This window comes from Phacochoerus africanus, chromosome 11, assembly GCF_016906955.1.
Source record: "Phacochoerus africanus isolate WHEZ1 chromosome 11, ROS_Pafr_v1, whole genome shotgun sequence".
Lineage (NCBI taxonomy): Eukaryota > Metazoa > Chordata > Mammalia > Artiodactyla > Suidae > Phacochoerus > Phacochoerus africanus.
The window spans coordinates 96242783-96258017 of NC_062554.1; the positions used below are offsets into that span (position 1 = coordinate 96242783).

General features: G+C 35.8%; 1 protein-coding gene across 1 annotated transcript in view; it reads left to right on the forward strand.

The window, feature by feature from the left end:
* SEMA3E (semaphorin 3E) overlaps positions 1–15235 on the forward strand; it is a 259711-nt gene that overhangs the window by 121305 nt on the left and 123171 nt on the right. The window lies entirely within an intron of this gene.

A 15235-nucleotide genomic window follows, 5' to 3' on the forward strand; every position in this document is an offset into this window, starting at 1 on the left:
TGTTGAAAGAATGTTTGCCTGCTATTATGCTACTTAGAATTTAAATTTCACGGGTAGAGTGGAGATAGTTTAGTCTAATGGGTTTTTTTTTCATTTTTTTTTAAAGTTATTGAAGTAACAATGTTGTGTTAATTTCTGCTATACAGCAAAGTGATTCAATTATACATTTATACATATCCATTCTTTTTCAGGTTCTTTTCCTATACAGGTATAGGAGAATATTAAGTAGAATGTATTAGAAAGTTATATCACTGTAACACTGAAAATGATCAACTCTAGAATAAAAAAATGGATGCTAGATCTATTCAACTTCGTAGCATGACTTAAATTCAACCAAGCCTGCATTAGTTTTAGAGCATAGAACACTTCTTAGCTAATATTGAATATATTTATGTTAATAGTTAATTATACTAATTACAATTGTGTATAAATTAGCCAACTTGTTCAAAATCAAAAGTATCTGGAGTTCCCGTTATAGCACAGTGGAAACGAATCCAACTAGGAACCATGAGGTTGTGGGTTCGATCCCTGGCCTAGCTCAGTGGGTTAAGGGATCCGGTGTTGCCGTGAGCTGTGGTGTAAGTCACAGACGCAGCTCAGATCCTGCATTGCTGTGGCTGTGGCACAGGCCGGCGGCTACAGCTCTGATTAGACCACTAGCCTAGGAACCTCCATATACTGCAGGTGTATAAAAAGACAAAAAAAAAATCAAAAGTATCTTACAAAATTCAGTTTTCTGTAGGGTGTAGATTGAGCAGTGGAAGTCAGGATCGTTAAGTGTTTATTAGAAGGAGTGAATTATGTAGTACTATCGCTCACTCATTTTGAACCTAATTCAAGATGGAATATGATATAAATATATGTAACAGTGGTGTTTTATTATTCCAGTTTTAAATATTAAATGAGAGCCAATCCATGGTGAAATGGCATAAACCAGAAAAAGTGGCTTTTAAAATATTACTGTAGGAGTTTCTGCCATGACATAAAGAGACTGATAGTGTCTCTGCAGCAGCAGGGATGCTGGTTCAATCCCAGGCCTGGCACAGTGGATTAAGGATTCTGTGTAGGTCACAGCTCCATCTTAGATTCAGTCCCTGGCCTGCGAACTCCATATGCTGCTGGGTGGCCAAAAGAGAAAAAACAAAATTACTGTAAAATGAATGCTATTTATACATGTCTAACGTTAAGAAGTAACAAACAAATAAATAAAATCGAAGCTTTCTTACCACAGACAGTTTCATAGATTGTATGAAAATATTTTGAAAGGAAGATGTTCAGGTGATGATCAAACCTGTAGCACAGTACTACAATACTGACAGTATTTTTTTGGACTTGTAGGAAACCATTTCCTCTCACTCCCCTCCTCTAGATTAGTTTTAAATGACTAACAGTATAGAAAACATTATGATATTTCACACATATTCTTGGATTCATTAGCTTCTGCTCTGACTGAATATTTAAAACATGGAACATATTTGTTGCTTAAATTCTGGAATTCTCATAACAACACAGAGTCAAATTAAGAGTAGGGTTGAAAAGTCCTGTTTTGAGTAAGTCATTTTTCCCTCCATGTGAAAGAAATTTTTTCATTGGCTAGTATTCAATAAAATCCTGACAACAAATAAAAATCAATCTCCACAGCAGCGGCCTTGGGAAACTATGTGTTAAGCACAACATTTCTGATATTTTTTAGTAGTAAGTAAATTAAAATATTATATTGTGCCTCTTAATATAACTTCTAGATAATATGTGAATGGGAAAGAGTCATGGATTTAGGAATCGTGAAAGAATGAAAATAATTGTTAAAACTAAATAAAGAGTTCCCATGTGACTCAGCAGGTTAAGGATCTGGCGTTGTCACTGAAGTAGCTGGAGTTGCTGCTGTGGCACTGGTTTGATCCCTGACCTGGGAACTTCTGCTTTCCACAAGTGCAGCCAAAAAAAAGAGAGAAAGAAAAAGTCTCCGGCAATAAAAGTAGGTGCATGATCATTAAACAAATAAACAAAACAACTACATGAGTTTAATGGATTTAATAGGGAGCATTCAAAATGGGGCTGTAAGAAAAGTCCAGAAGAATTCTGACAGGGACAGGCCAAATGGAAAACTTGGCCCTTAGGGCAGGGAAGATGGAGGAGGGGAGGAAAAAGTCTGAATGGACTGCTGTATCCTTGGGGAATACCACAAGGATTTTTTTTTTTTTTTAAATAACCTGTAGGGGCCCCTGATTGTAAAACCAAGGTCATCACCCTAACTTTGGCAATTCTTCTATGGCCACAGTTCCACATTTCCTATCCCATGTGACTCGACTCCACAGCTGAACAATTGTGCCTGGGGTTTTTGTCAACACCCAATGCAGCTTCTGGGAGACTGAGCATGTTTCCTTATTCATTATTGGGGTGAACAGTTAATGCCAAGCTGGTTAATTACCCTGGATAAGTAAGAATTAACTCTATTCACTAAAGCAAAAATATAAAACATAAAAAAATATCTTTCCAAGAAATACTGCAAAGCCACAGTCATCAAAACAGTGTGGTACTGGTATCAAAACAGACAGACAGACCAATGGAACAGAATAGAGAATCCAGAAATAAACCCTGACACCTATGGTCAATTAATCTTTGACAAGGGAGGCAAGAACATCAAATGGGAAAAAGAAAGTCTATTCAGCAAGCATTGCTGGGAAACCTGGACAGCTGCATGCAAAGCAATGAAACGAGAACACACCCTCACACCATGCACAAAAATAAACTCCAAATGGCTGAAAGACTTAAATATACGACAGGACACCATCAAACTCCTAGAAGAAAACATAGGCGAAACATTCTCTGACATCGACATCATGAATATTTTCTCAGGTCAGTCTCCCAAAGCAATCGAAATTAGAGCAAAAATAAACCCATGGGACCTAATCAGACTGAAAAGCTTTTGCACAGCAAAGGAAACCAAAAGGAAAACAAAAAGACAACTTACAGAATGGGAGAAAATAATTTCAAATGATGCAACCGACAAGGGCTTAATCTCTAGAATATATAAACAACTTATACAACCCAACAGCAAAAAAGCCAATCAATCAATGGAAAAATGGGCAAAAGGCCTGAATAGACTGTTCTCCAAAGAAGATATACAGATAGCCAGCAAACACATGAAAAAATGCTCAACATCACTGATTATAAGAGAAATGCAAATCAAAACTACCATGAGATACCACCTCACACCAGTCAGAATGGCCATCATTCATAAATCCACAAATAACAAGTGCTGGAGGGGCTGCGGAGAAAAGGGAACCCTCCTGCACTGTTGGTGGGAATGTAAACTGGTACAGCCACTATGGAGAACAGTTTGGAGATACCTTAGAAATCTATACATAGAACTTCCATATGACCCCGCAATCCCACTCTTGGCCATGTATCCGGACAAAACTCTACTTAAAAGAGACACATGCACCTGCATGTTCATTGCAGCACTATTCACAATAGCCAGGACATGGAAACAACCCAAATGTCCATCGACAGAGGATTGGATTCGGAAGATGTGGTATATATACACAATGGAATACTACTCAGCCGTAAAAAAGAATGACATAATGCCATTTGCAGCAACATGGATGGAGCTAGAGAATCTCATACTGAGTGAAATGAGCCAGAAAGACAAAGACAAATACCATATGATATCACTTATAACTGGAATCTAATATCCAGCACAAATGAACATCTCCTCAGAAAAGAAAACCATGGACTTGGAGAAGAGACTTGTGGCTGCCTGATGGGAGGGGGAGGGAGTGGGAGGGATCGGGAGCTTGGGCTTATCAGACACAACTTAGAATAGATTTACAAGGAGATCCTGCTGAATAGCATTGAGAACTTTGTCTAGATACTCATGTTGCAACAGAAGAAAGGGTGGGGGAAAAAATGTAATTGTAATGTATACATGTAAGGATAACCTGACCCCCTTGCTGTACAGTGGGAAAATTAAAAAAAAAAAAAAGTCTTTCCAGATTTCCCATTGTGGTGCTGCAGGAATGAACCTGAGACCCTGACTAGTATCCATGAGGATGTGGATACTGCTCAGTGGGTTGCAGACCCAGCATTGCCACGAGCTGTGGTGTAGGTCGAAGAGGAAGCTTGGATCCAGCATTTCTGTGGCTGTGGCCTAGGCCAGCAGCTCTAGCTCTGATTCGACCACCAGTCTGGGAACTTCCATATGCTACAGGTGTGCCCCTAAAAAGCAAACAAACAAAAACATCTAACATGGTTGAAGCATAAATTTCTGCATTGAAGAGCCTAGCCTCCTTCATCTCTCAACCATGACATCACATGACTTAAACTTCAAAGTTTAAACGTTTCTTAAATTCAGATGTTGACAAAGCAACTAATTTTATGGAAAAGTAGGCAATGGACATAAAGAGAAAATGCCAAAAAGTGAAGATGAAATACTCTAAGATATATGAAAAGATGCTTAACTTCACCCATGATAAGAAAAATGTAAATATAATTCATATTTCCCCAATCAGATCATCAAATCACAAACTTTAATGACATACTGTTCTCCAGGTATTGGGAAAATGGTCACTCTCATGTACAGTAGTATAAAATTCCCATGGAGGCACATTGGCAGTATCTGTAAAAAATTATGAATTTATGTATTTTTTACCTAGTAATTCCACTTCTGAAAGGTGTATCTTACAAGTATATTTTCACATTGTGAATTGGCATATATTCATGAATATACATTGTGCTATTTTTATTTTGTGATTTTTATTTTTCCATTATAGTTGATTTACAGTGTTCTGTCAATTTCTACTGTACAGCAAAGTGACCTATCACATATATATATGTGTGTGTATATATATATGTATTTTTTTCTCACATTATCCTCCATCATGTTCCATCACAAATGATTGGATTTAGTTCCCTGTGCTGTAGTGCTGTTTTTAAACCACTTTTTAAGTTGAAGTATAGTTGATTTACAATGCTGTGTTAATTTCAGGTATACAGCAAAGTGATTCAGTTATACATCTCTATTATGTGTGTGTTTGTAGGTGTGTTCTTTTTCAGATTCTTTTTCACCACAGATTATTACAAGATATTGAGTATAGTCCTCTGTGCTATACAGTGGGCCCTTATTGTTTATATATTTTACATATAGTAATGTATATATATTAATCACGGATTCCTAATTTATCTCCCTCCTGCCCCGCCACTGTCCCCTTTGGTAACCACAAGTTTGTTTTCTATGTCGGTGAGTCTATTTCTGTTTTGTAAATACGGTCACTTTTTTTTTTTTTTGGATTCCACCTATAAGTGATATCATATGTTAACCTTCTTTTTAATAGCAAAAATTTGTAAGAATTCAAATACCTGCCAATAGCTGATTCATAAAATGGGATATCATGCAGCTGTACTGTGACTGAATTTTGATACAGAAAGACTTTTAAGATAAATAAGTGAAGAAAAGCCAAGTAAACAACAGAGCTTACATTACTACTTTTTTTTGTATACAAAATAGTTGGGAAGGTATTAAAGACCTTGCACCTTATTTGTTGTGTAGGCATAAGAAATTCAGGAAAGGTACCCAAGGAAGTAGGCAGAGTTTCACCCTGGAGGCAAAGGAATGAGAACTGTACAGGAAGAGTGAGTCCAGATGGGAGGGAGTCTATCATTGCAAATTTTTATATTCGTTCTGGTTCTGAACCATAAAAAGAGTTTTCTTAAAAAAAAGAAAAGTGAACAGGCCTGATTTTATCCAGTACATAAGTCTGAAAAACCTTACCTCTAAAATTAATTTACAGAAATAGAATGAAGAGTGCCAAAATCTGCTTTGTGTTATTCCTACATAATTTCATTGATTTTTAATATCCCTCTGAACCCCAGAGATAGTACCTAATGCAGAGCATGTCAGTATACATTGAATGTTTCATCAGAGTGAATTATGGTATGTTCTCTCATTCCTAAACAACTTAAATAAAAAAAAAACTTTTACCTTAATGTGTAAAATATGATGCCTAGCTTTCTTCCATTTACTCTTTCAGTTCTCTGCCTCCACAGTGAACCTTGCTATTTTGCCACTAGCATTCTCCTCACCTGCTTATTAAAAAAAAAAAAAAAGTCTCCAAACCTCCTTTTAATCAACTTTTGCCCTCTGCTGGTGACTATGCACATCAAAACCAATTGCTACTTTTAAAATAAATCCAGTCATATAATTGCTTTCACTATATCCAGTCTCTTGGGATAGAACATGATGGAGGATAGTATGGGAAAAAAAAAATATGTATATGTATGACTGGGTCACTATGCTGTACAGCAGAAACTGAAACAATACTGTAAATCAACTATAATTTAATAAGAAAAAAAAAAAAAAAAAACCTTTGAAGGCCTTTCCATCACATTTAAAATAACATGTCCTAGTTTACAAGGCTCCAAAGGAATGTTGAATGAGGACACACTGGAGTCCCACCCAGTTCAAGGTTTCTCCAGCCTGCAGGCTCAGCCTAACTTACTCCTTTGGCCTCCAATGAAATAAAATGTAATTAAACATTTAGAAGGCAATCAAAAATAAATTGTTAAATCAATGACTTTTAGGGAGTACCACTTTATGATTTTGTTCAGTTCAGCGACTTAAATATGAGCACTCAAACACACATGTAGTATGTGGATAGACAGTGATTCTGTTCTGTATAGCCTTGTCTCTTGGTAATCTTGTGTTTGTAAAGGAGTTCAGGGACCTGAAAGCCAGAATATCATGTGTAATACTAAATAATAAAAATTTATATATGATGGGAACAAAAGGAATCTTAAAATTCTGACACTATTTTATTTTTCTTGACTGAGAAAACTAAAGTCTGTTTCATGCCTAGGCTATTCATGTGTACATTTGAACTCTCTTTGCTTTTGTTGGAAGCGATTTATGATTAAAACTTGGAACAGCACGATGCCTGTGATGGACCTTTGACTTGTTAGAAAGATAGAAATCTGAAAGTTCAGAGGGTGCATGAAAGGCCAGCCACAGTCCGTTGCAGGGAAGCCCAATTAGTAAGCCCTGTTTACACTTTAAAAAAAGTTAATTGCTTATTTCTTTACCACTCTGTTTCACCATTATTACAAGCCATTAGTGAGCATTGATCAGATCTGTCAAAACCATCAAAGCATGTTGTAAGAAACCTTTTCCTTTTGAACTGTTAAGAAGAAAATTTCTAACCATTATTTCGAATTCATTTTCATTATTAGTGCTTACTATGTGTGCAAATCAATATTTTATTGTTGAATTAACTTTAGAACATTGGATAAAATAACTGATTTGGGAAATAATGAAAACTTTAAAGTCTTGGGTCTCAGGAAGTCACTACTCTGCTGGTGACAGTGGAAGAAGTGTACATTCAATAAGGAAATACTTGTCCTTTGGAAATTTATTTTGGCCTGAGAACTGAAAAATATGTACTGTCTCCTCCCCCATCTTATACCTGGACGTGTGGAATTGAAATATATTTTGACAAAAGTGAAGAGAACAGTCTCTGTAATATATTCATGTCAGTGAGTTTTAAAACTATTTCCCTTGCAGTTTAAAAAGAAGGGCCTTGAGAGGAAATGACTAAATCCTCTGCGTATATCTTCATTGACAGCTGATAATTAGCATGCAGCTTAGCAATAATAATTAGTTCCCTCTTGAGAAAATTTCCGGATGAACTCTGAGTCGGTGCATCTCAGTTTAGTCTTCTTTCTTTGTCCAGTCCCTCCCTTAAGTAATTTGTGTTATTTTTAGCATAGGAAGAACTCAAGATGAGCTCTCTTCTTTTAACAAAGTCAGCACTGTCCATTATTTGCACTGTGTTTTCTGGAGATTACCTGAGATTAGAGATTCTTTTGTCCCCCTCTTCCTGTATGTTTTCTGATTCTTTCATCTAAGCAGCTTGAAGCCATGCAGAGGGATAAAGAAGTTAGCCATTGCTTGGTAAATATGCCAAGTCCATGGACTATAATTTAGAGCTAAGACCACTATTACAACTTAAAACACTGGCTCTAAAAACTAAAAAGAGGGGATATTCTTAAAGAAGGAGGAAAGCTTTCTGCTTAAGGGTGTGTGTGTGTGTGTGTGTGTGTGTGTGTGTGTGTTGTTTTGTTTGCCTTTAGTGAATACCAAAAAACTTTCAATTCCTTTTGAAACTATTGCATATTAAGTAGGAACATTTTGGTTTTCTTGAAGTAAGATGAATAAAATTGAAAATGTTACCAATTGATGTCAAAGCAACATGAAAAAGTCTGTAGTTATTTGAGATAGTTTATAAAATATAAGTGAGAGATAATTAAAATTAAAATTGTTATTAATCAGCATTTTCCTGTTGATGTTATTGCTGTTGAATTATTTTGAATTCTATCCACCCCAGCTATTGAACATTGGGTAAACCTTCCATTTTATCTTGTTATTAATAGCAAGCTCTGCAAAAAATGTATTTAATTTCAGACACATTGTAATCCTTTAAAGGCTAGACTTTTCTTAGTTACTTTTGTAGGGAGTTTTATGTATAATAGGTTATGGATTCATTGTTTGTAAGAAACAAGGTTTTAACAAGTCAGACAGTCTTTTTGCTCTTTGTCTGTGTGCACCAGAACTGGGATGACTAAACTCCCAAATCAACTTCTCTTATTCAAATGTTGGCACCAACAATGACCAAGTAACCTTCATAGTGCACTGAATATCTTAAGACCTCTCTTTTTTCTTCTAGAGAATGGGCCTACTTTACAGAAGGGCCACATGATTAAATGGGATAATAAATGCCAAACCTTTAGAAAATATATGACACATAATGACTCAACAGGTATTAATTTATTGTTCTCATCACCTGAGAGTCAGGGCTGAGAGGAATAATATCAGGACATATGAAGACATTTGATTGCATAAAATAGGAAGGCATTTTCCCATTCCTTTCCCTTTTGTTGATAAGATAGAATTTTGGTTTTGGTAAAGTATTACATGGTTACTGGAAATAATTTCAATAATATAGAAATGTCACATTGGCCTTTGGAAAAGTCCTAATAGCAATATCCCAAACCTCATGTTCACTAGTATGGTAATTTTTAAAAATACCATTTAAGATGATATTTCTAAATTCATTTCTTTGTATATTTAATGAAGCTGAATTCTTTATTTTATTTTATTTGTCTTTTTTGCCAATTCTTGGGCCGCTCCTGCCGCATATGGACATTCCCAGGCTAGGGGTCTAATGGGAGCTGTGGCCACTATCCTACACCAGAGCCACAGCAACACCAGATCCTTAACCCTCTGAGCAAGGCCAGGAATCAAACCCACAGCCTCACGGTTCCAAGTTGGATTAGTTAACCACTGAGCCACAATGGGAACTCCAAGCTGAATTCTTTTTTTAATGTGAATTATTTTTTGTCTTCTATTCTGACATGTCTGTTTAGAGAATAGAGGTAACTGTCTTCTTTCTTTAAAATATTTTCCAGGAGTTCCTGTCATGGCACAGTGGTTAATGAATCTGACTAGGAACCATGAGGTTGCAGGTTCCATCCCTGCCCTTGCTCAGTGGGTTAACGATCCGGTGTTGCCATGAGCTATGGTCTAGGTTGCAGACACCACTCGGATCCTGCATTTCTGTGGCTTTGGCATAGGCTGGTGGCTATGGCTCCGATTAAACCCCTAGCCTGGGAGCCTCCATGTGCCACAGGAACGGCCCTAGAAAAGGCAATAAAAAGACAAAAAATAAAAAATAAAAATAAATTTTAAAAAATATTTTCCATCATATTAAGAGAGTAATAATTTGTTTCCATATGTATGCTGTAAATAAATATGTTTTCTCTGCTTTTGCTTTAATAACTGGTTTTGCTTCTTTTTTAAACTTTGGAAAATTCCATGATTTATCAAACTTTACTATTTTTATTTTTTAAATTGCTTTTATGTTTACAATGCTCTTTTTACAAATAAAGCATATATCAGTTTCTAGAAATTCATATGGAAGAGATAGATGAATATTTCCTTATCCTAAAAGGGAACAGAAATAGAAGAATTGGTCTCTGTGGAGGGAGTAATGTTTATTCTCCAGTTGTATGAATGAATTTAGCAATTCATTTATTATCAGAAAGGATGGTTGAAGATCAACTAATGAAAAACCCAGATTTTCATTTTTGGCAAATACTCTTCAACACTTAAGATTATATTGAATATCTGTAAACAGTGGTCAATTGATTCAGTCTATTAGAAATATAGATTATAATGAACTTATGTTCCAATAAATTTATTCATAAGTAGAGACAGACTGGGATTGATAGATATACTTCCATCGTAGCAACTCTAAACCTTCATAGTTCTAGGGACTAGATTAACTAGGGACAGATAATCGATCCCAAAGCAGCCAATATAGAGGAAGCCATCAATATATGAATGGAGAACACTGGCAAAGCCAGCTACATTCTTTTTCTTTAGAATTTGAATTGAAAGATGCAAAAACTTATTGTCATATAGTGGTGGGATGGAAGCTGGAGGGTCTTACTCTTGGGGGCTAATGCAGACATATGTGGCCATGAGCAAACTAATAAATAAGCCTGATAGAATCAATACAGTGGAGCAGTGGCATTAAAAGAAACAAGAACCAAGCTATCATCTCCTAAGAAATAAATTACTTTGTGCTTCTGTTAGTTTTTAAATTACCATTAGGCATGGTTTTCTGTATTTGGCTTTGCATTACCCTGATTTACTTAATCTCTGTTCTTTGCAATCATTAATGTCCTAACTAACATGAGCACCCATGACCATAAAGTCACTTTTGGTATGTTGCTCTTTAATAAGAATTCATTTGGCTTGTATCAAGGGATGTTATTGATAGGCAGAGGTGTAGCACTTGAAATCTTATTTTGCAGTCATGTTTGGTGTCCATCATAGTATTTTTCAGCATTCCTATTAAGAGGACCTCAGGAAAAATTTATTTTAGTTCTTAATGTCAGGTGTATTAGGCTTCTCCAAAAAGAACCAACAGAACCAAAGGGGATATAAAATGAAGAATTGCCTTATGCCAGTTATGGAGTCTGAGAAGCCTTGCAATCTGTTACTTGTAAGATAGCCACCTGGAAAGCTAGTGAACTCAGAAAGTTCAGTCTGAGTGCAAAGACCAGAGAACCAGGAGAACAGATGATTAAGTCTTAGTCTGAAGGCAGGAGAAAGGTGATGTTAGCTTATTCTTAGGCAGAATTTAGGCAGAATAAAGGGGTGATCCTTTCTCCCACTGTCTTTTGTTCTATTCAGACCCTCTATGCGTTGCATAGTGGTGACCATGCACATTGGAGAGAGGGCAGTCTGCTTTAATGAGTTTATCAATTCACATGTTCATCTCAGCCTGTATCACCCTCACAGACACACCCAGAAACAATCTTTAGCCAAATATCTGGATGACCCTGATTCAATCAAGTTGACATATAAAATTAATTATCACATCAGGCAATGCTCTTAAATAATTGATATAATTTTTCTCCTGGGTTATAATGACTTTTAATTAAATATTAAGAAACTTGGGAGAAATATTGATATTTCCTTTATCAATGTATAGGATTTTATCACTTAAAATTTATTCATTTTATTTTCTTTATTTTTGTTTCTCTTCAACACCCCAGCAATGTATTTTGTTGGTTCAACTGAGTATATTTGTATAAGTCATCTCAGATTATTTTTTTAAAGAGGCAAGTTAAATAATCAAATAATAAAAGTAGAAAATTCAAGTTGATATTAAACATATGTACAATCTTTAGAAAGTGTTTCTATTACAGAATGCCCCTTTGTCCATTATTCCAGATATATGTCTAAAGCACAACTATTTACCCATAGTCAATACTTTTAACCTTTCCTGGCTTAAACCTAAGGATATTGAGGAATCATAAACAGTTAGGAAGGACAGTTTGGGTCTTCGAGTAGATTAAGATCACAGTCAGAATTTATCTCTGTGGAAATGGACAAGAAAAATATCAACTCTTGCATTGGTATGTTTTGGTTAGTACCTTGATTCTGAAATTTCTACTGATAAGCCTGAACGTCTTAGGACTCAGTCGTTGGCACTATTCTGTTGGTGGTGATGATCAAACTGGAGAGTTGCACAAGCATTCAATGCAAATCGCTTATATTGGGAACATGTTTAAAGAAAACTACAGTTTATGTATTGAGTCTCACATTTTAAAAAATAACTTAAGAATTACTCTAGGAAGTTTCTTCGTAAGTGAAATGAAATTTCTTAACTGCCTGAGGCACATACATGATATTCAATTTTATGTATCCAAACATATCTTGGCAGCAATTTCCTCTGGGGCATTATGAATGAATCAGAATAAATTAGCCTCCAAATTCCTAATAATCTAAAAGTAGTCTTTGATCCTATAATCATTTAAATATATGAAAAGTCATAAATAAGTATTTTAACTACTTCCCTTTAGGCAAGTTTAAATATGAGCCAAGGGGTATTTAGACTTATTCATTGATCACTCCCTCCATTTGTTAATATTCCAAAGATATAAATTCAGCACTATGCTTTGAAAGATTCGAAATTATCTGTGGTTGGGTTTATTTATTTTAACAGTGTTTCGTCACCTCCATTTTGGAAATGCAATTTAGTCAAAGAATTAAGAATTCTGAAGGTAGAGGGTGATTAACATGTCAGGAAACCAATCTAAAGAGGTTAAGTGGTTGTTCAAGTTTACACAGGTAATTAATGGTAAAGCCAAGACCAGACACTCTCTCCAGATTCTCAGCCTACAGGATGTTCATTATGATATATACATGTCTTGTACTTTAATTCTCTCTCTCTTTTTTTTGGGGGGGGGGTGATTTTTTGTTGTAATATTTTGTGTCTGTAGGATAGTCATTTAATCTCTGGTCACCTGAGCTTCTTCATAAGTAAAATAAAGGACAGTGGTAATTCAAACTGTTGCACTATGGTTGTTCACTGTGATGAAAAATGTAAAGGCCATAAGAAATGGATGTTTATAATAGATTTGTTGAATTTTTTCCCTTTGCATCTTCCAAACTATATCTCCACAGGAACATGAGTTTTTCTTTGTGATATCATGGGATAGACTTGACCATAGAGATGGGGAGATGGGTTGGAATAAAAGTTGATATATTAGAATAAAATAAGATTTATGAGCCAATAATTAGTCTCTGCTGTTACTGACAAAGAAGTAAGAACTACCACCTTGAGATTGTAAAAATTATAGTAAGCATAGTAGGAATGGCCGGAAGTTGGCAAGTCATAAAAATAAGTAGAAGTTGATGTCTATCTATTTGTTTACAGAGGTAATGGGGCCCTAATGACCTCATTGGGAAAAAAGCAAGATTATCCCATCCCTAGATAGAATTCATTCATGAAGTGCCTTCCTTACCAGTTGTGTTTTCCCTCATTTCAATTCACACTTTTAAGGTTGGCACAGACTGTGCCACTCTGGCAAAACTTTAGGGTAGGGCCTCATGCTTGGTTCCTTTCATGACCTCAATTTTCAGGCCAACTCAGTCTCCTAAGCTCTTTACCTTACTATGATTGGTAAATCTATAGTTTAGAGACCTGTTGGTTCTAGTTCATATATAGCTATTCTTTGACTGGTTGGATCTTTTCACATAGTGATTTTACCATCCAGTCAAAAATTTTACTTGTGGAATTTTAGCAATCAATTGGAATAACTGGGGAATGTTTTCTGGAAAATAGCCCATTTAGCAGCCCCGATGAAGGACCATAGATGTTTATGTATAAAGACAAGGTGTAATGGCAGTGGAGAGCTTTGATCTATATTTTTGTTACGATATTGGATCCTTAAAGTATGTAGCTCTTTCTGTTTGTAAATGCCTAGTGAAGAGGGACAACAATATGATTCTACTTTGACAAATTATTAAGTGGGAAAAATTTGTCTTCCAGGATTAAAGAACCCCTAAACTCTCAAATTCCCATTGTTACCCTGCCTAACACAAGCACCTTATTATTTCCCTCCTTTAAAACTTTTTTTTTTTTTGTCTTTTTGCCTTTTCTAGGGCCGCTCCCACGGCATATGGAGGTTCCCAGGCTAGGGGTCTAATCGGAGCTGTAGCCACCGGCCTCTGCCAGAGCCACAGCAACGCGGGATCCGAGCCACACCTGCGACCTACACCACAGCTCATGGCAACGCCGGATCCTTAACCCACTGAGCAAGGCTAGGGATCGAACCCTCAACCTCATGGTTTCTAGTCGGATTCATTAACCACTGCGCCACAATGGGAACTCCCAAAACTTATAAAAAGTTCTTTATTTAGGTGAATAGTTAAATGATTCAATATCACAAGTTTTACCTTTATAAATGATACTTTGATCTTAGCAGTATTGCTTATTTTAAACTAAAGGTTGAAAGTTAGCCTTACTCCACAGAACTTTGAGCATCAAAAGTTTGAGTAGAGAAAAAGAAGTTAATACCTTCCTAATAGAAGATAAAAGATACTTCATTTCTCTTTCCTCAGAAACAATGTAAGACTGGGCAGAATGCTGTAGTTGTCATATTTTATATTGTTATCTGGATTTGAGTGTTCTGGTCACCAGTGTTCCACATTCTGTGTCAGGTGCATTAGGAATTAACCTTTGGGAAATGAAGTTATCTTCTAACTTGCCAGTATATCCCAAAGATCCTCTTCGGGAACTCTACAGTATGCAGGGTTTCATATTGGGGCAATATTCACACTCATCATCAAAAGTTCTCTTTAGCATTTACCAACCTTAAGTACTGAAATGCCACATGCAATTAAATATTTTTGACAAACAAATCCACACATATGAGAGGTTTGCTAGGTTCCGACTTTCTAAAATTAAATGTATGTTAGCTAGAACAAGTAATTCATAATTCCTGAAGTAGAGGTGGGTTCATAAACACTAGGCAAAATGACTATGGTAGAAAGTAGATCCCACCAGCTTTAAGTCATTCCCACTGTACTGAGCACTACCATGTGTTACCTCCTGGTTTTAACAATCTTGATGGTTTCCAGACTCGGGCAGTTGGATTTTGGACATGACTTTCAAAACCATTTTCAAGTGGAAACATTTTTTTTCTGAGTGGGTGTTCACCTGGATTTAAATGGATTTGCTCTGGAAATATTTATTGTAGAATTAGGATTTTTGTTATATAGAGAGGGAGAGGTAAATATAAAAGCATAATAGAATGACTTCATATAGCACTTTACATTAAAGTTTGTGAAAAATAATTGTTTATGTATTTAAAAACATAGGATATT